The 24,161-nt window shown below is 46.1% G+C and overlaps 1 long non-coding RNA gene across 2 annotated transcripts in view; it reads right to left on the bottom strand.

Annotated features, from left to right (window-relative positions):
- Positions 1-253: 253 nt before the first annotated feature.
- The window catches only part of LOC132664378 (uncharacterized), a 39,976-nt gene continuing 16,068 nt past the window's right edge, over positions 254-24,161 (bottom strand). The window contains exons 1-4 of one of the 2 annotated variants that reach the window (XR_014136544.1): positions 13,606-14,405; positions 12,861-13,095; positions 7,530-7,613; positions 254-783 (exon numbers count right to left, since the gene is read on the bottom strand). This is a non-coding gene — a long non-coding RNA (uncharacterized LOC132664378). Of the gene's footprint in view, positions 784-7,529; positions 7,614-12,860; positions 13,096-13,605; positions 14,406-18,734; positions 18,849-24,161 lie in introns of those variants that run through there. The other variant, XR_009603640.3, reaches the window with a different exon arrangement.

The following is a 24,161-nucleotide window of genomic DNA, read 5'->3' as shown; positions in this document are numbered from 1 at the left end:
CCTGAGCCAAAATTGAGAGTCAGATGTTTAACCAACTGAGCCACCCAGGGGCCTCTGGCTTGCATTTCTCTTAATTTGAGTATGGCTATGCTCCCACCCCGCCCCTGCTTTTTTTTTTTTTTTTTTTCCCTTCCTTTCTTTCCTCCTTTTTCTTTTCTTTTCTCTCTCTTTTTTTTTTCTTTTTTGAGTCCTCAAGTACTATTCATACTTTTCTCAGTATAAACAACAACAATACTAATAGCTAATGCTTATGGGGTGGCTTACCATCTAGGTAATTACCAGCCTAGGATATTACAGGCATCTCATTTATGCCTCTCAACAGTCCTGTTGTTGTAGGTACTATTACTGTCTCCAAATCACAAATGGGGAAACTGAGGCAGAGAGCGTGGAAGTAGCTTACTCAGGGTCGCAGAGCAATAAATGGCAGTGCCAGGGCTTGAACACAGGCTTCATTGACCACAAAGTCCGTGTTCCTAGAAACGAGGCAACTTTACCTACCACTCAGCAACCACACAACAAAAACAGAGGCCTTTGGGCACCAACTCCCAGATTCCCTCCCCATAATTCCATGAAGGTAGCCTACTAATGTTCTCTCACACTCTTACCTCCTTGAGGATAATGTCTTCTCACGTCCCAGCCTCCTTTCGAGACATGCTCTTCAGGGACCGTGCTATCACACAGACCCAGGGCTCACAGAGATGAGACACAGAGAGGAATGCAGCCACATGCGAGAAGCCATTGGGCATCCGAGCAGACATCGGTTCACCGATAGCAACCACAGGCCTACGAGTAAGGAAGAAGTGAAGTTGATTAATTCGACAAACATTTATTGAACATCTATTATGCACCAGGCCCTCGGAAACAGTGCACAAGACAAACCAGGCTCCTGGCCTCATAAAACTTACATTATTATATTGGGCAATAAATAAACAAGGAAAACATTGATAATAACAAATACTGTGCAGAACCTTAGAACCTTGCCATTTGGTGAAGAGAGGCTACTTTGGGTGCGTGAGTTGGTGAAGGCCTCGCTAAAAGAGGTGTCAGTGACACTCAGAAGCAAATGACATGAGGGAACCAGCTGGTGTGGTTCAGGGGACGGGCACTGCAGACAGAAGAGCAGTCAGTGCCAAGGTCCCAAGTCGGGGAGAGGCCGAGCGCATCTGCTAAAGGCAGAGGCCGGTTTACCTGGAGCCCAGGGAAAGGAGAAGGAAGGTTCTGTGAGGGATGTAGCCAGCGCCCGCCTCAGGGCTCTGAGGAGCAGGAAAGAACCTGGACTCCACCATGCTCAGTGGGGAGCTAGGAGGTCTTAAACCAGCGTGGGGGGATGGGAGTGTGTGTATGTGTGTGACATAATCTGATTCCATTGTTCTTAAGAACAATCGCTGGCTGCTAGGAGGACAGCAGATAATAGTGAGGCAAGGGAGCAAAGATGGAGATCAGCTGGAGGTCGTTGAAGCGGCTTGGACTGAAGACCATGAAGGCTTGGACCACAGTAGTGCTTCCCAAACTTTAGGGCATCAGAATCCTCTGGAAGATCCCATCCCCAGAGTGTCCAGTTCTGGAGAGGACTCTTAAGATTTCCGCATTTCTAACCAGCTCCCAGGTGGTGTTGACGCTGCTGGTCTGCACATCACACTGTGAGCAGCATCGGTCTAGACTGGAGATGGACGAAGTGGACAGATTTCAGCATATTTCGGAAGTAGAGCCCACAGGACTTGGTAACGGATTGCACTTGGGGGATGAAGGAAAGAGGAGAATCAAGGATGGCTTTGGGGTTTCGGTTAAGCAACTGAAGAAATGATGCCACCGACATATGTTGAGAGTAGACAACAAGAGAAGGAGCAGATAGAGGGGGGAAAATCCAGAGTTCTGTGGTGGGCATGTTGTGGGCGTGTAGTAATGTCAGTCATGAGGTGGTGAGTTCTGGTGTTGGGGCAACTGGTCAGGCCTGGGATGCAATTTAAAGTGACAGGACAGGAGGAGGTAGCCCGGGGAGAGAGTGTAATTGGGGAGGAGAAGCAGCAGAGGACAGAGCCCTGGGCATCCAACATGTAGAGTCAGGATGAGCAGGGGAAGCAGTGGGCAAGCCACATAACTGGAAGCAAGGTGCAGTATGAGAGACCCAGAGAGCAGAGAAGAGCACCCCCTGGGAAAGGAAAAGGAGACCCAGCCAAAGTGGGGGAAGAACACTGTGAAAATCCATAAGTATAACCACATCTAGGTTCTTCACGCATCGTGATCAACTGTCAACTCCAAGTGCTTTTCTCCTGGGAAAGTGAAGAGGGCAGAAACCCCAGATATTACAGCTCTGTCTGTCCAGCCAGCCTCATGTCCTGGAGTGGTGGCAGCATTTGAGGGGAGAAAGAAACAGACTGAGTTCTGGGAATTGGGCCTGGAAAGGGGACAAGGGAGGAAGCCACATTGGGATTCAGCAATGACCATGGACGGCTTCTCAGACAGAAGGCCTGTACCATTCTGGAAACTTGCGCACTTTCACCTCGAAGAAATAAGCGTCCCTACTCCTCTCCAAGAACAATGAATTCTTCACCCAGTGTTTGTGGGCCCTGGGACTCCCGAGCTGAGTCCTGGCTCCACAGCGGAGACGTCTCCTCCCTCGTCTGCATTTTTGATGGCTTCCTCTAGCCTGGCTCCTTCCCCTCAGACTACAATAATGCCACTCCAACCTAAAATAAAGCTCTGTTCCTCCGCCCTTCCTCCCCCGCAGCTACTGCTTTCATGGCTTTTACCCCAAACTTCCTACACCAATGCCCATGCTTCCTCACTTTCTTTCTCGTCTGCACCCCCTGGAATTTGGCTTCTGTCCCTGCCACTGTCTCCAAAGCCACGGCCACCTCCTCACTATCAAACACAGGGCCTGCCCCTCGAGGCCCTTGGCTCTGCAGTGTCAGTGCTGCGTTTCACACAATGATCACCCCTTCCTTCTGGAAACTCTCGCCTCCTTCCCCATTCCACACAAATGCTTTCCTCTCCCTCAGTGTGGCCTTGGGGTCCAGAACCCTCTGAGTTCCACAACTGGTGGTCTGGTCTCCTTCTCTGCCCTCTCCTGGATGATCTCACCCATATGCTTCCACAATCACATGGTCATGAACTGATGGCTGATGACAGCTTAAACTGGTATTTGCAGCTGCCTATGTGACATTTCCATGTTCTGCAGCCATACTGGAGACATCCAAAGCAAAACTGAGACCCACTGTTCGCACTTGATAAATGTATATACAGTACATATTTGTTGAATGAACTGTTTTTTTTTTTCCTGGCTCATGCCCATCTCCTTTGTATTAGAGAAAAGGCAATAAGCAATAAAAAAAGACAAACACCTCTTCCCCTTCTGTCTGCATTAATGGAATAACCTCACACCGTCCTCTCTCACTACATCTAATTGGTCACCCAGCCTTGTAGAGTCTGTCTCCAAAATGTTTCTGAAATCTTCCTTCTTTTTCTCTGTTCCTCCTCCGAGACTGTTATCCTTTTTTCACCTGACCCACAGTAGCCTAACTCGGTGGTTCTCAAAGCTGGCTACAACTAGAATCACCCAGAAGATTTAAAAAATCCTGATGCCCAGGCTTACGTAGACTAATTAAATCAGAATGTCTGAGGGGTGAAGTTGGAGTACTGGTATTTCTAAAAATTTCCACAACTGATTACAGTAGGCAGTCAGATTTGAGAACTACAGATTGTTCCTCTCTCTGGTATCCAGTGCTTCCCTCCAAAAAAAACCAAAAACAAACAACAACAACAAAAAAAAACAGAAAGAAAGAAACAAAAAAAGAAAGAAAAAAAAGAAAAAAAAATCATCTTTTCTAAAATGTCAGGATTTTTATCTTGGAATCTAATTTAAGAGGATCTGTGAACTCCATTAAATTATACCCAAAATATTGTGTGTAGGGAGATGATTCATCCATTCTCCAGGAAGTCTGATTCCAAAAAGTTAAAGAAATATTAGCTGGAGGAAAGTTAACAGTTACTCAACACTTACTGTGTGTTCAGCACTTTACATACACGAGCTTATTAATACTCAAAACTAACCCATAAGTATGAGTATCACCTCCATTTTACAGGTGATGGTTAAGTAACTTCCCCAACGCAGCAAGCCATGGGAGTCTGGATTTCTAGCCAACTAGATCTATTCTTTACCTCTCTGAATGGCAGGACTCATCCGGACCCAGCAGTAGGGCAAACAAGGCCCTCCTCCATCTGCCTAATCAAATGTGTCCCTCCTCCCTTTTCCACGCTCCAGCCACCCACTTCTCTCCACTCTCTGTAGAAATCAGGTAGTCTGTGCCTCTGTCCCCCACACATGCTGTGACCACTCTCTAGAATGTCCTCCCTGCACTTCCCTGCCAGGCGGAACCCTACTTATGCTTCAGGACTCAACAAAAGCATCCCCTCCAATTCTTTGAATCCTTCTCTTCCCCACCCTGCTTTCCCCGAAACCATCCGTTATGGTACCGTTAGCATCAGATGATAGAGGGTAGTGTTCTCATCTTTCCCCTGACAGGTGGAATTCTTTGAGAGAAGCACCTGTGTCTTGTTCATCTGGGGCTCCCCAACATCTCACAGCACCCTGGCCCATAGGAGGGGCTCAGTGAATATTTGTTGAAAATAATAAACTTTAATTGTATGAGGACCTGGGTTTGATCCCCAGTACCTCCACCAAATAAATAAATAATAAATTAATTAATTAATAAATTAATAAAATAATGTAAGTGTGCTTTCTACTTACTAGGGAGTACTCATGTTCTAAAGTAGGAAGAGTAGGCCTTTGTCTTGTGAGAATGACGTTTAGGATGTTCTTATGTTGCCAAGATGTCCCTACCGATCTCATAGGGTTATTGTTAAGATTAGATGAAATAATTATTTAAAAGCACTCTGCATTGTTAAACACACTATGAAAATGAAGGCCCGAGTATTAACTAACTCTCTGCTCACGTCCAGTGGCTAACGGGCCATTATGAATGTCAGGAAACGTAAATTTAACAGGCACCAGCTACATGCCTTAAAAAAGTGTCTGTCATTGCATTGGCATCTCCTGCTCTGAAACAAACAATTTCCTCACTGCTGTGGCATTCTGCACAGCTGAAAGAGCCACACCAGGAATGCTCCATCGAATTAATACTTTCTTAAAATTGGTTTTGTAAAACATGTCTCAAGTGTCTTGGGAGGTTCAGACAAAGTTGTTTTTACAGGGATGAGAAAAAAGAGAGGCATCAGGAGTGCAGCCATACATACGTCACTATTTGTTCTCCAGTATCCATTCTCCCCTTCTTCCCTAAATTTTAACTGGACATGTGGCCTTCAAGAATAAATACTACATTTCCTAGCCTGCTTTGCAACGAGGCGTAGTCCCAGGTGACCACTGGGCTCTGAACACAACTGGGATCCAGATCCCAGCCCTGGGATCCGGCCACTGGGATCTGAACACAACTTCCGGGTCCCGCCCTCGAAGTGGCGGCTGGATCCTCCATGTCCTCTCTTCCTCAGCTGGAAAACCGAAGAGACGTCGCTCCATCGTTGACAAAGGCGAATCGCATAGCCCCTCAGGGAGGCAGGGTGACGTGAAAGAAGCCTGCCACCTCGACAAGGTCGAGCTGCGTCCTCAGCCGTGGGCCGCTCACCATGACACCAACGTGAGAGAGAAGTAAAGTTCTGTCTTGTCTAAGCCATTGTTACTTTGGGCCCTGCTAGCAGCCAAACGGATATCCTAACAGAGTAACTGATGAAAACCAAGTTACTTAACCTCTAGGGGCCTCAGGTTTGTCATCTGTGTGTTGTAGAAAATATAATAAGAGTAGAGACAGCAACGGTAGTAATACCTTCCTCATAGGGATAGAGCATGTAAAATGATTAGACCGATGTCTGGCACCTAGTAAGTACTTATAAGTATTAGCTATTATTAACACTGGAGCAGAGTTATTGAATGCCAGTTATATACATGGCATGATAGCCTCTGGCACAGCTGCCCTGTGCCATGTTTCATTGGCATTGAAATATCTGTGTGAGGTTACTAAACACTATTATAATTGGATTTGGTGGGTGTCAAGTTGTATCCCATGAGCATCGTATGGTGTAGTTTTGGGGAGGTTTTTTTTGTTGTGGTTTTTAATTTTTTAAAATATTTATTTTTGCGATGGAAGGAGACAGAGCGCAAGCGGGAGAGGGGCAGAGAGAAAGGGAGACACAGAGTCCAAAGCAGGCTCCAGGCTCTGAGCCATCAGCACAGAGCCCGACGCGGGGCTCAACCTCACGAACCATGAGATCATGACCCCAGACGAAGTCGGACGCTTAACCAACTGAGCCACCCAGGCACCCCTGTTTTTTGGTTTTTGTTTTGCACAGCCTGTATACATAAATTCCAGTATGTGACTTGCTTAAGTTAAGAAAATCCAGGAGGAGCTTAAAGTTAACCATGAAAGGTACAGACTTGAGAAAATTCGATAATGGGCAGATTTGAAACCTCATTAAAACCAGGATTTGTGTTTATAATAGGAGGCTGAGAGATCACAGGGACAAACTCAACACGTTCAGGACTGATTTCACCTCCCAGGCCCTCCCCAAACTCAGTCCCTCTCCTTTATTATTACAAATTTACCCACCTGACACACTGAAAAGAACCATCTGAAATCAAATACCTCTCCCTGTCCCTAAGACCTCAGGGCTCAGCTGCTTTTGTGCGTGAAGGGAGGTGGTGCTCCTCTCAAAGGCACGCAGGTTTGCAACCTGCAAGAACTTTCTGGAAGGAAACAGTAAGACCGATAGGCTCTTCTTTTACTTTCAAAGTTAATGTAATATCCCTGCTGGCCTTGGGGTGCGGACCGAGGTGGCCTCGGGGTGCAGACCGAGGTGGCCTGAGCTGAGGCTGGCTGGCAGGAAAGAACAGCCAGCAGTGCCCCTCTGCAGGCTCAGGGTCACAGTGGGGCTCCATTTTGGAAAGCTGACCCTGGGAGCAGTGCCCAGGGCTGATCCCCTGTGGTCTCGCTGCTTAATCTCACGGGTGGGCCCAGGGAAAAATGGCTAATGGTCACTGAAAACGTGGGTCCCCTTGTCTGTGGAGCAGTCGTATCTAAGCATAACACAGGGCTTCTCTCTCCGCAGCCTGAGACTGGAGGCCTCAGGGATGTCTGCTCTTTCCAACGTGTTCAGGGTCTCGCCTGGAATGCCTGGTGCTGGCCAGCATGCATACCTCAATTACTGCAGTAGGCCCAGGAATGGACGGGGCCTGCTGCTGAGATAAGGCCTCGTCCTGCTGGATGCCTTTCTGCTTTGGGGCCCTTATACCTTTAGGTGCTGAAGAGGAGAAAGGCTTATCAGTAGACATAATGGTAGCCGGGACTGACTCCTTAAGACTGAATGAGGTCTCTTAGGATTCCTAAACTTATCCTAAGAAGGATCCCCAAGAAGGAAAGGAAATAAAAGGAGAAAAGGAAGAATGTATCATCCTCTTTTCTTGGATATACATTGAAAACTATCTCTGGAAGGATACATAAGAAGCTAGAAACCGTGGTTACCTTTTGTGGTAGAATTGAGTGGATGGAGGACAGGTGAGAGGAGCACTTCACTGTCTTCTTACACTTTCTTGGTTTTTGAAGCATCTGTGAAACAGAGTCAAAAAATAAAATAGAATACATTAAAATCAGCAAATAAAAACCAGGTCTTCAAATGATTCAGGGAGGTTGGGCAAGGGTGAGAAGAGGAAGGAGGGGAAGCAGCAGTTACAGACCCAATTCCTATGCTAGGCTGGGGCTCCCACAGGAGCCCTGTGGGACTCACCTGAATGTAACATAAGTCCAAGATGCAAAGAAATGTGGCCTCAGTTTGGACCTCCCTCTAGTAAAATAGTTACCGTTATTATCTTGCCTCTGCTACCTCTGAACTCGCTCTTAAATTTGGCCTTTCTTTACCTCTCACTTCACAACTCTGACAGGCCTCCAACTGGCTTCCATGTGCCAAGCGTCTAATCCCTCAAATCCATCCACCAAACTTTAAATTTCTTTTTGGGGGGCGCCTGGGTGGCTCAGTCGGTTAGGCGGCCGACTTCAGCTCAGGTCATGATCTTGCGGTCCGTGAGTTCTAGCCCTGCATCGGGCTCTGTGCTGACAGCTCAGAGCCTGGAGCCTACTTCATATTCTGTGTCTCCCTCTCTCTGACCTTCCCCTGTTCATGCTCTGTCTCTCCCTGTCTCAAAAATAAATAAACATTAAAAAAAAAAATTAAAAAAAAAAATTTCTTTTTGGAAATGAAAACCGGATCGTGCCCCTCCAGCTCCCCTCCGTGCTGAATGTCCTTTGCAGTTGCCCACTGAGCATATGATAACCTCTAAATTTCTTCAAACTCTCCCACTCACCCTGCTCTACCCACACGTGGCTGCTGGGAGTTTTCCGAATGGCCCATCCTGCCACGCTCTATAACTTCACCTATGCCGTTCCTTCACCCTGAAGCCCCTCTTCCTGTTTTGTCACCCCAGAAAGCTCCATTCTTCCATCAGGATTTGGCTCAAATGCTATCTTCTCTGTGACCCATGTTGGCCCCTTTTCTTGTCCCCCAACCATGACCTTTCACCCCACAATACTTTGGACACATGCCTATGAACACTGACTTCACTCTATTAGCACTATTTCTACATTTTTTTTTACACTTTTTAAAGTGTTTATTTATTTTTGAGAGAGAGAGAAAGAGAGACAGAGCATAAGCGGGGGAGGGGCAGAGAGCGAGGGAGACACAGAATCTGAAGCAGGCCCCAGGCTTGGAGCTGTCGGCACAGAGCCCAACGTGGGGCTCAAACTCACGAACGGTGAGATCGTGACCTGAGCTGAAGTCAGACGCTCAACTGACTGAGCCACCCATCCGCCTGCCCCCCCCAATTTTTTTTTTTTATTATTAAAGTATAGTTGACATACAATGTTATATTAGTTTCAGGTGTACAACATAGTGATTTCACAATTTTATCAATGCTCATCATAAGTGTGGTTACCATCTGTCACCATACAACATTATATACTTTTTAAAGATTTTACGTAATCTCTATACCCAATGTGCAGCTCAAACTTAAACCCTGAGGTCGAAAGTCACATGCTCTATTGACTGAGCCAGCCAGGTGCCCCCATCACACAACATTATTACAATATTATTGACTGTATTCCCTATGCTGTACTTTTCTCTTCGTCTTTCTATTTCCAATACACAGAAAAAAACCCTTGGGTTGTAAAAGGATGAACGGTTTGCTTCAAATTAAATCCTCGGGACCGGCCACAGAGAACAACTGCTAAGGTACTCTAAGGTTAAGCTTGCCTTCCAGAATTCTGTAAACTTGGCTCTGTCCCTGTCCAAATAATAATGAAGTTTAAACACTACAATTGGCTCTGTCCCTGACTAAACAATGACTGGAGTTTAAATTGTAGCCAGATAAATCTTTAGCTTACTTTTTTTTTTTTTTTTTTTTTTTAATGATTAAGTACTTGAAGGAGATGTGGCCTTATACCAAGGCACAGAGTGGTTTTATGCACTATGTGAATGCTCTGAAAGTCAGGACATGTCACATTTCTTGGTAACAGCATGGTGATACTGTAGCAACAGGTAGGGTCCAATAGCAACCACGTGTGGACAGATTCGCTTTGGGGGAAATCCAAGGAGTAGAGTAGGGGTGTTTTTAGTTCCAGTTAGAGAGCCAAGTGTAGTTTTCACATGGTACTCCTCTCTGCAGGGTAGGTGAGGTGAATGTTAATGGAATTATAAACTGCTGGATGATTAAACCCCACAGAACTTTTTACATTACACTTTTTTTGTGTGATTTTCGTTTTGTTTTGTTTTGTTTTGTTTTGTGCTCCGGTAAAATTATACATAACATAATTTACCACTTTATCCATTTAATGAGCAGAGTTCAATGGCATTGAGTACATTTACAATGTTGCCTAACCACTACCCATTTTCACAACTTGTGCATTATTCGAAACAGAGACTTTGCCCCCCCCCCAAATTTCTCATTTACCCCCTTCCCTCCAGTTCCTGCTAACCTCCACTCTACTTTCTCTTTCTATGAATTTGCCTATTCTAGGTGCCTCATACAAGTACAACCATACAATGTTTGTCCTTTTGTGTTTGGCTTATTTTACGGAGCATGATTTTTTTTTTTTTTAACATTTCTTTATTTTTGAGACAGAGAGAGACAGAGCATGAACCGGGGAGGGTCAGAGAGAGAGGGAGACACAGAATCTGAAACAGGCTCCAGGCTCTGAGCTGTCAGCACAGAGCCCAACGCGGGGCTCGAACTCACATACCGCGAGATCGTGACCTGAGCCGAAGTCGGACGCCCAACCGACTGAGCCACCCAGGCACCCCGATCATGATGTTTTTAATGTTCATCCATGTTGCAGCAGGTACCAGACCATCATTCCTCTTTATGGCCGAATTTCATCGTGTGGCTATACCATACTTTGTTCCTCTTGTCACCCATCGATAGACATTTCGGTTGTTGCCACCTCTTAGCTATTGTGAATAATGCTGCAACGGACAATGGTGTACAAAGGATCTGAGGCCTTGCTTTTAATTCTTTTGGGTATATACTCAGAGGTGGAATTGCTGTATCATCTGGTAACTCTATGTTTAACTTTTAGAGGACCCGCCAAACTGTTTTCTACGGCAGCCCCCCCAGTTTACGTTCCCACAAACAATGCACAAGGGTCCCGCTTTCTCCACAACCTTACCAACACTTTGTTTTGTTTTGGTTCGTTTTGTTTTGGTGAGAGCCATCCTAATGGGTTGTGTAGTTTTGATTTGCATTTCCCTGAAGACTAGAGAAGTTGAGCCGCTTTCCATGGGCTTGTTGGCCATTTGTATACCTTCTCTGGAGAAATTCCTGTTCAAGTCCTTGCCTCCTGTTTTGTTTTGTTTAAAATTTTTTTTAAGGTTTATTTATTATTGAGAGAGAGGCAGAGACAGAACGAGCAGGGGAGGGGCAGAGAGAGAGGGAGACACAGAATCCGAAGGAGGCTCCAGGCTGTGAGCCGTCAGCACAGAGCCCAACACAGGGCTTGAACTCATGAACCATGAGATGGTGACCTGAGCCGAAGTTGGACACCAACCAACTGAGACACCCAGGCGCCCCTAGTCCTTGCCTCATGTTTTAATCAGGTTTTTTTCTTGTTGAGTTGTAGAGGTTCCTTATATATTCTGGATATTAATCCCTTATCAGATATATGATTTGTGGAGAAAATTTTAAACTCCATTCAAAAGAATGTAGCAATGTTACAACTAGTAGTCACCAAAGTGGTGACGTCTAGCCTTTTGAATGCTAAAATGAAAACTCTGTTGCCAGCTGGGAGACATGATTCCTTCCAGTCAGCACCTCAGAAATGGGGGCAAGCAACCAACAGCAACAGGTGACAAGAATGAGCACCCAGTGGGGTCAAGGCGGGTGGGGAAGGATGACCAGAACTCAGAGGGTCAAGGGAAAGACCCTGGGTTGTCCCTCCCCAAGTCCCCTGCTTCCTTGGATGTTGACTGAGAAAGACTCTTCTGATTCCTTTCTAGTGCCCACCTGGGGATATCCTATCCCAACTTCTCCCCTCCCAACCCTGTTCCCCAACTGGGAACTTCACATTATTTCAGGGCAGCCTTTCATTTCATTTTGTTTCTGGGGCCTCATTCATTCAAAGCTGGCAGGCAATGTAGCTGATGATGAGATGGTTGAAAATCCCCATCTCCCCAAAATAGAGCCGCGGTTAAGAAAATACCATCAGTTGTAGCGCCATGTTTGAGATCAGTCTTTGAAGCCACTGGCTGCTTTTGAATCCTGGATCTCCTGTTTATGAGCCCTGTGATCTTGGCAAATCAATTCTCTAAGTCTCATTTTTTTCATCTGCCAAAGGGGGATAATAATAGGATCTACATCAGAAGGCTGCGGTGAGGATTAAATGAGATACTTCCTGGAATGTGCTTTGACTAGGGATGGCACGTTGTGAGGGCTTAATAAGCATTAGCTATTATTATCCTCATTCCTTCCAAGGTGCCTCTTAAGTTCTGGAATTGGCGTGTTCCCGTGAATGACCCCAGACATTGCTCCTGTTGGGATTTTCTACTCCGTGCCTTTCCCAGATGGCTGATTGCATGTTCTACAAATAGGTAGTGATGCTTGCAGTTTGTCCAGCATCATATTCAATAACATTAGAAACTGAGTCACAGTGCCCAGATCCAAAGAGGAGAAGAGTTTGTCCCAGAGGAAGATGAATCCTTCAGAGCCGCCCTGCGGAGGGCATGGACAGCGCTATGTGATATTTTCCTTGACTGCCCAAAATAGCATGGCATTCACCTGGGAATCTGATAGAATTTCAGCGTTGCAGCCAAGAGCCAGATATGGCGGCAGCGGCCCAACCATGGAACGCCCAGGAAGAGATGCATGAATGAACACCTGGCTCAGACCAAAAGCACTATGGCGGAGCAGCTAAGAATGTGAGCACCAGAGTCAGGAGGCCCAGATCCCTACCCTGGTTCTGCTACTCACCAGCTGTGTGACATGGGCAAGGAGCTTAACCTCTCTGGGCCTCAACTATTATCACCTGTAAAGTGGAGACAATGGCACTGCCCACCTCATGCTATTTTGTGAGGATGAATAGTTAATACGTGTATCGGGCTGAGAACAGTGCCTGGCGTAGGGTAAGCCTTCTCTTAGAAATACATGTCATGCTCTGGATTCATCAACCACGGAACACACAGTGATGGAAGAGAAATGTACCTATCAAAGAGAGACAGATGGAGAGCATGACCCCGGGTCCACCAAGCAGCACGTCGGGACGCGTGGTGAGTGAGAAGATAACGTGGCAGCATGCTTTGATGTTGGCACTTACCGGAGTGGCCGCCCTCGCTATCACACAGAGACACCTGCAGCCAGCGGGGTGGGAATAGGAAGCGGAGGTGGAGAAGGATAAAGAAGCTTCACTGGGGCTTCTTGGGAATGGGTATTGGGAGGTACCCAGGCGAGGGGCACTCATTCCATTCAAAATCTCTCGGAAGAAGACCAGTTTATACTTGCATCTGACTTCAGCAACATCGGCTTCGTTATGTTTTGCCACCAGCCTTTCCCTGCAAGATTATGTTAAGATAAATTGTAAAAAAACCAAAAAACAAAAAACACCCATCTGTGGCTCTCTACACTCCTGCGATGCCCAAATGAGTATCAGGGAGCGGCCGAGGGTGCTTCCAAACAGGCGTGAGGCGGCTGCCGTTTGCGTCCCTGCCTGGTGTCCCAGAAACACCTCCACCCGCCCTGTGTTTTCCCAGTGGTAAACTGCCAGTTCTCAGGTTTCAAACCCCTTTGCGTTTGGCATGTTGGCAATGGTTCCCTTCCTGGCTCAACTGGCCTTTCTGGCACCCGCTCTTGTTAAATTCATCAGCTGGAAGCAGCTGTGCAGCCTGATGCCGAAAAGTGCCGAATCGGGACAGTTCGAACCTGCTCTCGGTCACTGGCTGTGTGAGTTTAGGCCAATCGCTCCCTCTCTTAGAGCTTTAGTTTCCGTCTCATCACGATGGGGATCACCTGCACCTTCCAGGGCTGTTGGGAGGATTACAGGAGATAAAGGAGCCCTTGCATACCTGGCAGAGCTGGGGTGAGATAACTGGGAGCTATTATTAGCCAGCATAGGCTAGCACAGCCAGGCCCTGCAGCTGCTCTTCTGAATCCCTAGCCCTGCTCCCTCCTTCCTCCTGGACTCCAGGTTTTAGGAGTGGGATAATTACTAAGCGCCGAAATCCGGGTGGGTGCAGGTACATCTAAAATTACAAACAAACACATTTCACAAATAAAATTACAAACCAGCTCGTGACAAACTGTTCCAGCTGTCCAGATTGTAGGGCACCATTTGCCCCAGGCAGCTAACTGTTGCTGTTTTGTGAAGTCGTTTGAACCAGGGGGGAAGGGGGGGTGGGAGTGAGGACAGCGTGGCAGGGTCCTAGATGCCAGGCTCTGCTATTGGCTGATCTGGGGGGAAAAAAAAGACTCTCATGGAACCCACCCACGGGAAGGGGGAAGTCAGTGCCTCTCTGTTCTCTGTGTTCTAACTGAATTACTCTCGAGGGCTGGGGACAATTGAGCCAGAAGCAGGCGGTACTAGGATTTGTCTTTGGCACCAGGGTAACCAGACTCTCAACTGTTCATCATACCCACTCTTGCAAAACAAAACAAACAACAACAAACCCAGGTGCCTTTCGCCAATATTAAGCAGAATGGTGTCCTCTGAAGTGAGTTCACAGAGACAGTTACTACAATGGGGCCGGCCGGCTGGGTATTTGACGACCTTTCACAGGACTGGAATGAGCTCGAGTCTTCCAGACAGAAACAAAACAAAGAGATCTTGGGTCCTTTAACTCATAGGAAAACAGTCTTTATCTCTTTGAGGTCAGCCTCCTCCCTCCTTGTCTAGTTATATTAATATCAAATGAAGGACACAAAAGGGTCAAACGTGCCCCTGCTTATCTCTTAGCCAAATCCAGCCTTTCCTTGCTGAGGGCAAGCTTTTAAGACAGGCCAGTTTCAGGCGACCCAGACCCTCTCGAAGTTCCCGGGGGCTGCTGCCTTTGGGGCCCAAAGGCCCCCTGAGGTCCTTCCTCCCACCAGGCAGTATGGAGTTCCATCCTCCCGGCTTCATGAAAGTCGGAGGTAACGTGGCCATAAGGACTCAGCAGTACTCCTCTGTTGCTTTGTGCAACCCAAACGAAGCTTTCTGTTGAGCGAAAGGGAAAGGGGGGATCTAGGAAGACACAAAATTCCCTGTGGCATTTCTAAGTGGGCCTGTAATTATACATACACAGATATGTTATCTGCTCTAAAAACAAAACTCGTGATGGGGTGGGGGGCGGTCGTAGACTAACCTTCCCTGAAAAATCTCCTAAGACAATCTTGGCTATGGGTTTTTCTCTTCCTCTCCCTCTCCCCTCATCTTTCCTAGCTCCTTCTCCTTTGTTCCCCTCTGTGGACGTTTCTGGAGGAAGGCAAACCAGCACCATCCATCCCCTGCAGAGCATAAAAATGGAAGTAGAGATGGTCGGAAAGGCAAACCCAGCCACAGCCTCCAAGCTTGCACAGTATCCTCTAGCAACCAGAGCGGTCCCGGGACAGCTGGAGAAGTCTTGAGTCACTGGCTTGTGGACTCTTTTCTTGTCCTTAATCCTCAAGCCCGCCAAATCTCTGCAGGTCTCTTGGGGTGATCTCAGAAGCGGCCCACTGGTCCCAGCACCTGAGTGTCCTGGAGTGCAGCTCCTTACTGACCAGACGATGGGGCATATGAGCCCCAGAGGACTGGAAAAGGAATCCAAAATCGAAAAAAGAACCCCAGCGTCTCCCCATCTACAAGCTCCTACGTTCCTTCTTTATGAGGAGAGTGAGCAGGAACTTCTCCACACAAAAGGGCTGGGCTTGGGGGGCCTGGGTGGCTCAGTCAGTTGAGCCACAGACTTCAGCTCGGGTCATGATCTCACAGCTTGTGAGTTCGAGCTCCACGTCGGGCTCTGTGCTGACAGCTCGGAGCCTGGAGCCTGCTTCGGATTCTGTGTCTCTCTCTCTCTCTCTGCCCCTAACCCACTCGCATTCTGTCTCTGTCTCTCTCAAAAATAGTAAACATTTAAGAAAAACAAAAGGGCTGGGCTGCACGGAGGGGCTGCCTACCTCAAGAGGAGACCAAGAATCTCTTTGGTATGCAGGGAAGCAAGACCTGGAGTTTCCCTGGGGCTTCTCTCGGGCCACTTGGTCTTACCTCAGCTTTGGAATTGGAGAGAGGCACCAGGATGGTGGGAACCCCACCTCCACCCCTGCCTCTATATATCTGCCCCTGCCCCTGGAGGGAAAAGCTTTCCTTCCCTTATATATGGGAGCCTTGGATACAAGTAGCTTCAGTTGATCACTTTTCTTTGTTTTTCTGTGTGTGCATGGGAGCCACAAAAAACAAAAACAAAACAGGAGGGTTGTTGTTATCGCTATGGAGATTTTTTTTTTTTTTTTAGCAGTTAAACAAAGTTACAGAAGAACCTCTAAACTTCGGTGCAGAGGACTAAACATAACCTTCAATCCTTGAAGGATTCCTGGAACACTGTTTAGGTGAGTAGAGAATCCCCACTTATCCACAGGGTTTTGATCTTTGCTGCCCGGCCCCTCCACACATGCCAAACAGACAACGTGTCCAAACCCCAGAAGCTCCAACTCTCATGAAGTTCAATCAGAAAGTCATCTGAAGGAGACTGAGAAGAAACAGAGCGACAAGGCCGCAGAGGGGCTGTGACAAATCACACCAACAGTAGCTCACACCGCCCCCGTGCTGTAAACGGATTACCCCACTCGAATATCACAACACCCTAGGGAGGAGGCATCACGTTCCTCCCCATTTTACAACTCCTGAGCCAGCGTAGAAGACAGTGGCCCAACACGCCGTTGCTTGAGTCACGTGGCTAGGTTCAACTCCTGATTCCATCACCATCTCGCCCTGTGACCTTAAGCAGAGTCCCTAAGTATCCCGTGCCTCAGTGTCCTCATCTGTAAAATGGGGACAGTAATAGGACCTAGAGTAGCTGCGAAGAGTGAGAAAAGAGACACAAAGTGATTAGAGCAGTGCCGAGCACACAGTAAATCACGCGTTATCACTGTGACCTCATTCACCCAGCTGGGAGGCTATGGAGCCAGATTAGATCTGAGGATTAGATCCAAGTTATCTGGCCGCCCAGGTCTCTGGCTCCAGGTTGGGCAGGGAGCTTCTAGGAAACTAGAAGCAAGGAGCTGCTGACAAAGCCCTGGGGGCATGGCCTTGCCTCTCCCGCTCACCCAGGTCTGGGTTTTCTCTTTCACACGAAGGCCAAGCTGCAGCTCAAACACCCTTGGACACGTTCAGCAGCGGTGAATCACAAACACACAGACCAGGCCCGTGAGATCCCTTCTGTCCCTGCCATGGCCAGTTTGTGATGCAAAACCCTGCCCCAAGCACCGATTCTGGGCGGCCTTTGCTGTACCTTTCAGGCCTGATGTCCTGCCAAGCGCTGTGCTTGAGGCGGCCACATTCTCCAGTCTGGCCTCTTGGGCACCACTCTTTTCCACGAACTATTCAATGAGCTCTTTCTTCAGCCCAGCCATGCATCAGTGAGGGCCGACGTGGCTTTGGCTCACTACCGCCAATCAGAGTGATTGCTGGATTCCAATTACCAGTTGTGGTGGCAGCAAGGGAGGCTCTCCCTGCTGGGGGCTGCTCTTTCTCGGGTATTCCCCTGGCTGGTGCTCTCATCCTGGTAACTATTCCTGAGGGGCTTCTATGATTGTTGCTAAGGCAATCACTCCCTACCCCACACCCACTGTCAGGCAGGGCCTCCCCGAGCTCAGAGAAATAGACCCAACACTCAGGCCCATGTCATTGCTTAGTGGAAAGGCTCAAGGGATATCTAGTATCCCCAAGTATCCTCCCCACTAATCAACCATCCAGCCAAAGATAGACTTACATCTCTTCATTATAAGTATTCCTTTAGGTTGTATTTAACCAGAGCCTGTGTTCCAGGTTGCCACCTAGTTTATACCTGTTATCCTAATAATTGTTAATAGGGTCCCTTTCATTCTCAAAAGTGTCTCGGTTTGGGCATGAACTATCCGGTCCTCCTAGTTTTAGTACACTTTCTCTCTGGGGGACTCCCGTTGAGATGTGCATGGTCCCTGGGCACTTGCATGTGCCAGTCCAAGGTACAGAAAAGTCCTTATGGGACTTTGAGATATTGTTCTAGGTTTGTTCTATTGGTGGGGGCCAACAGGGCAGGGGGAAAGGGGGTGAAAGAGGGGAGAGACTTCAGATCAACTAGGCTTAAGAAAAGACTTAGGCTTCTATCTTTACCTTCCCTGACAACCCCAGTCTGGTCAGGTGCCATCTTCTGTGTTTTCCGACCTTCCCTGGGTGAACTCCAGGATAGCAATTGTCTTGATCCACCAGATTCTCCACCGGACCATAAGTTTCCCAAGGGCAAGGACTACATGTTACTCAGCTTTCTATCCCCAGCGTCTAATCTCATGTTTGGCACATAGTAAGCATTCATTAAAAATTTTCCCTGAATGAATAAATGAATCTGAGACTCAACGTCTTCATCTGTAAAAGGGAAAGCCTAGCCTTTCAAGACGGTTGTGAGGCATAGAGGTATTTGTGTACACTGTTTAACACATGCCCAGCTACTAGAGACTTTCATTAAATAATAACTTGTTTGCTATCATTAGTATTAGTCATGCAATCAACCTCAAAGCAGCCCCACTAAAACCAAGCTGGAAGACTGGGACTGCACCTCCCAGAGAGCTGCCATCTCATAGTGATGACTTTTCCCCCTAGAGGGAAGTTCAATGTCAGTTGGGTTCTCGTACAAGGACTTCTTGGCACAGAAGGGGAAACATACAAGGTGATTTGTTCCACACTCACTTAGGGTCACCCGTTCTTAGAAAATAAGGCAAATAAGTCAAATGGGTAGGGGAAGCACTGGGTGTTTGGGATGGGTCTGTAACATTGCTGGTTGCAGAAAGTGTGGGTGAGGTGCAGAGGGTGCAGAGCAAATATGAAAAATGGGGAAGGTGTTCCAAGGACATCTGCTTTGCAGTATGGTGCAGGACCAGCATGTCAGCTCCATTCCCTGTTTCATTCTCAGAAAGTCCTAGGAGATGGGATTTTATTACCCCATTTTCACTTGAGAACACTGAGAGGAGTGGTTAGATAGCTTACCTGGGGTTCAACAGCCGCTGAGAAGCAGCACTGAACACTGGGATTCACCCCAGGTCTGCCTGGGCCAGAGCCTACATGCATTCTTCCCAGTTTGCTGTCTTTCCCAAGGTGGTCCTAGGGTAAGGAAAGCAAGAAAGATCTGAGATGAGGTAACCTAATTTCCATGTCCTGACCCAACTTACAGGAGGTGGGACAGCGTGGGGCTTATTCCTAGCATGGGGTCTGGCCTATGGCAAGCTCTTGGCAGACATCAAATGGAGCCAATGAGAACTGAGTTCAGGTGAGTCTTGCCAGACCATGGCAGTAGGGGAGAAGGAGGTACCGTCTGCATCATTCCCAAATGCTCTTTGCTTCACCCACAGGGTTGTGAATTAGGAACCCAGAGACAAATGTAATTATATATTTTGCTCAGAAACCATTACCTTTCATCTTTTTTATTTTATTTTATTGTTTTGAGAGAGAGACAGAGTGTGGGCAGGGGAGGGGCAGAGAGAGAGAGGGAGACACAGAATCTGAAGCAGGCTCCAGGCTCCCAGCTGTCGGCACAAAGCCCGATGCGGGGCTCCAACTCATGGACTGTGAGATCATGAGCTGAAGTCGGCCGCTTAACCGCCTGGGCCATCCAGGTGCCCCATCATCTTATTTATTTTAAATAGGAGAGATAAGAGTGCCCATGAGATGTCTGTAAAAATACAGTTGGCCTAAACAGCATTTATATATGTGTGTGTGTGTGTGTGTGTGTGTGTGTGTATATATATATATATATGTATATATATATAAATTTACATAATTATATATATTTACATAGCTTATATAAGTTATATTATAAATTATTTTATAACTATATATAATTTACATAATTATATATGTGTGTGTGTGTGTGTATATATATATATATATATATATATATATATATATATATAATTTACAACTTTTGCTTAATAAACTTTTCTTTCATTCCAAGACAGTTTAAAATGAGAATTTCTACTTATACTATTTTGGAGCTGGTAAGAATTGTAAGGGTTAAATTGTAGTGTAGGGCTAACCTGTAGCCTTAAGAAATAACAGCTTTGTTTTAACACTGTAGATTAAGAGATAACAGCCTTGTCCTATCAATCAAGGGAACAAAAGTTTAAGGAAAATCAACTGGTTTAGTGTTTGATTGGATTGGGGCAAGGGCATATCTGAACTGTTTCCACCCCCATCTGGGAACTATTTCTTTGTTCTGTCCCCAGGTGATGATAAGACGATATGGTCGGCTATAAAAACTCTGTACCCCGCTGGCTGTTGGAGAACTCACTCTGGTCAAGAGTGTGGGTCCCGATCGGTTGGCCTTGCCTCTCATTGCAATAAATTTTGTTGTGACTGTCACTGGTGCCCGTAGCATTCTGTTTCAGGAGTTGTGTGGATGCAACAAGAATCTTGGCATTTATCTGATCAGACGCCCCATTCTTCAGATGAGAAAGGTGAGACACAGTATCATGTGGTTTGTCTAAGGCCAGGCTCCCTGGACTGATAGAGCTGGTTAGAAGGCCTGAGCACTCTCTCTAGACCACAAGTTTTCAAATTGTGGAGAGTGAGCCATTAGTGCGTAGTGAGATCAATTTTATAAGCTACAAGCAACTTTTTATTTTTATTTTACTTAAAAAAAATTTTTTTAATAGACTTCATCCTTTAGAGCAGTTTTCGGTTAATATGAAAACGGCACAGAAGGTACATATGCTTTAACTGATGAACAAATATTTTTTTAAACAAATTTTTTTTTAACGTTTATTTATTTTTGGGACAGAGAGAGACAGAGCATGAACGGGGGAGGGGCAGAGAGAGAGGGAGACACAGAATCGGAAGCAGGCTCCAGGCTCTGAGCCATCAGCCCAGAGCCCGACGTGGGGCTCGAACTCACGAACCACGAGATCATGACCTGAGCCGAAGTCGGACGCTCAACCGACTGAGCCACCCAGGCGCCCCTGATGAACCAATATTGATACAGGATTATTAACTAAAGTCCATCGTATGTGCTGGGGTTCGCTATTTGTGTCATTCATTCTGTTGGTTTTGACAATGCATTATGTCATGTGCCCATCATTACCATATCACACAGAATAGTCTCTGTGCCCTGCAAGTGTCCCGTGCTCAGCCTAGTAATCCCTTCCCTACTCCCCCTGGACCTCTGGTTCAATTTTTTATATGTAAGATAGCATAAAATTCTAAAAATCATAGTGCACACATTATAGTATGGTACCAATTCATGAAACTTTTGTTTTAGATACATATGTACATATATGTGCATTTAGGCTATAGCGTAAAATATATTTGTGGATTGGAACAAAAAGATGTCTCACAAACATTGCTCTAAACTTTCTCATACATAAAACTCTAGGGAATGAATCCAGAAAATGAATCCACAGATGGAATATTTCAAATATAAGACCAAAACAAGAAGAAAAATAAAAAAACTAACTAAGAGACATTAAAAATTTCCTGAAGAGTGAGTACAAAGAGGTCAGAAAGTTACTGCTTTTCCCCAAATCAGTTTTGATTTTAGTCTCTTTTTTGGGACTGCAAATCATTCGGATTCAAAGACTTTAATGTTCTTAGAGTATGAGATATGGGAAGGGGCTGGAGGGTTGGGTGGGAGCAAGGGTTTTATCCTTACAAACTCATTCTGTTCAAAATTTCCAAAAATGTTATCTCTGAATAGTAATCAACAACAACAACAAAATTTCTTTTAAGGAGCATTTATTGAGGTTTGTTTGGCTACACAGCTATTGATTTTTCCATCGACAGGGCTGCTGCTGTATTTAACTTCATGTCATGCCAAGTATCTGAAGATTTCTACAGGATTCGATTTTATGCTTGAGCTGGATTCCTCAATTTAAAAAAAAAAAAAATTTTTTTAACATTTATTTATTTTTGAGAGACAGAGGCAGAGCATGAGCAGGGGAGGGGAGAGAGAGAGAGAGATACAGAATCTGAAGCAGGCTCCAGTCTCTGAGCTGTCAGCACAGAGCCTGACGCGGGGCTCGAACTCACAAACGTGAGATCATGACCTGAGCCGAAGTGGGGCACTCCACCGACTGAGCCATCCAGGTGCTCCTGGATTCCTCAATTTTTAAAAAATCTCCTTTCCATGCATATTGGTACCTCATCTGTCCAGGGGAGATGTGGAATCTAGATACACCAGTGTGTCTCAGAGAAATCCTGATTTCAAACTTTGAATTGCGTTGGCTGATAGCATGGCCTATGGGTAGACGAGGGTTCAACTCCCAGGTTCTACTAATTACTTCATGAGCTTGAAAAGGGATTCTCTCTTAGTATTCTCTTTCAAGAATAATGTATAAAAATTCTCTATTAAATGATGCTAAGATTGTATTAGGAGCTTCTCCTCGTATGAGTGATGTGTTGGGTTCAACTCTTTGGATGGGATTTCTAATCCTATCAACAACCTATGACATAGAAATTATTGTACTCATTGAACAGTTGAACTAATTTAAGCTCAGAAAGCTTAAGGAGGACACCCAACGTCACCCAGAAAGATAGTGGTTGAGCTAAACTGGAACCCATGTCTGGAAGCGCATGGGCTTTTTCTTCTGTGTCCCCAGGGCCGTAGTGCTTGATACATAGTACTGCTCAGTACATAGTTCCTGAAGAAATGACTGATGGAAGATCAAAGGCATAGCAAAGATTTGGGGTTGGTTTTAAGGATAAGTAAGATAATATTATTGCTATACTTGGCATTCATTGAGCACTTACTTTGTGTCAGATACTATGTTAAAAAATTGTTTAATGTTTATTTATTTTTGAGAGAGAGAGAGAGAGAGAGAGCATGCATGTGCGCTGGGGAGGGGCAGAGAGAGAGATGGGGACAGAGGATCCGAAGCAGGCTTTGCTCTGACAGCAGGAACCCAACATTGGGCTCGAGCCCACGAACTGTGAGATCATGACCTCAGCCCAAGTTATATGCTCAACCAACTGAGCCATTGAGGCGCCCCTGTGTCAGATACTATGTTAAAGGCTTTACTTGTATTAAACTATATACACACTGCATATAATGGAATTAACATGAGGTATGGCATATAGTAAAGACATCGGTGTTACTGATGTTATTATATACCACTATAATGGTAGATAGCAGCATTATAGCAAAAGAGCTTGTAATGTTATGATCTCTTCAACTTACACACTCGGTGATTTTCTCTGAGCCGTATTGACCAGGTCAACTGGGGGGCAGCCCTTTCAGCAGTGAACTAGCCCCCAACCTGCTTTCTCCCTCCACCTCTTTCTCACACAGGCACAATTACAACATGCTGTGTTGGTCAATCCCCCTTTTTTTTTTCAGTATATGTGTTGCTGAGGCAAGCACGGTGTTGGCCAATTCCTAAATTACATAAGAAGCCCTCTGTGTGCTTTTTGGGTGGGAGGGGACCAAAGGGGTTGCAGTCTTGTGCTGGCATCTAGTTTGCATAACGTGCTCTTCTCTTTCGGCTTGAATTGAGAAAGAAGCCATGTGGTCTGGTGGCAGCAGCTGGGAGGAAAGGGTGGTGACTCAGCAGGGCTGTGAACAGAACAGTGCAGGGGCAACTCTGAGGAGCAGCAAAGATCAGCCTCTTCCTGGCCGCAAGGGAGGCGTGTGCTCTGAGCAAAATCAGCCCAACAGGCAGCCCTGGTCTGTGGGAAGGAAAGGAAGGAAGCGGTCCGTGGTAGGACCTGGTCAGGCTGTGTCAGTGGGCTTGCGGACAGTGTGAAGAAGGTCCGGGGAACTGAACTGGAAGTTCTTTGTGACCTGAGCGCGCACATTTTAAAGTGGGGAAGTACAGGGTATTGCCCATGGGTCTTGAGCCTGTGACCTTGAAATTGAACTTCTAGATGGTAACTGGAATCCTCATGAAGTACATGCCACAAGTAGGAATATTATGCATATTTTTCTAAATAGAGCACTTGATTACCATCATAGATAAGCATTCCATCTAGTGTCCCTACTACTGAACCCAGTATCAATATATTTTGACATGGGACTCCTATAAATATGAAGTCACTGTTAGCTTTAGTGACTTGAAGGTCTTTCAACAAAAATTCTCAGGAGAGAAATCTTAGAGTTTATTCATTCGCTTGTTAATTCATTCATTCATGCATTCATTCAATCTACAATTTATCATCCTTTTAAGAAATTATTTATATTCTCTGAGTTACACCTGATGGTGACCTGACCAGAAAGTCAGAAGACTGGTATCTGAGTCCCATTTTTGCTAGTACTTAATTGTGAGATCTTGGGAAAGTTGGTAAAATGTTGGGAAAAATTCTTTGCCTGTATTCTAAGAAACTTTTTAAAAAAGGCACCTGAGATAATGTATGGAAAGTACAGAAATGGTACTTTAGGAAATCACTGCATTTTATCTATTGAAGAAACTGAGACACAGAGTGAACAAA

Source organism: Panthera onca, chromosome F2 (genome assembly GCF_046562875.1).
Source record: "Panthera onca isolate mPanOnc1 chromosome F2, mPanOnc1 haplotype 2, whole genome shotgun sequence".
Lineage (NCBI taxonomy): Eukaryota > Metazoa > Chordata > Mammalia > Carnivora > Felidae > Panthera > Panthera onca.
This window is presented reverse-complemented; position numbering and strand designations above follow the sequence as displayed.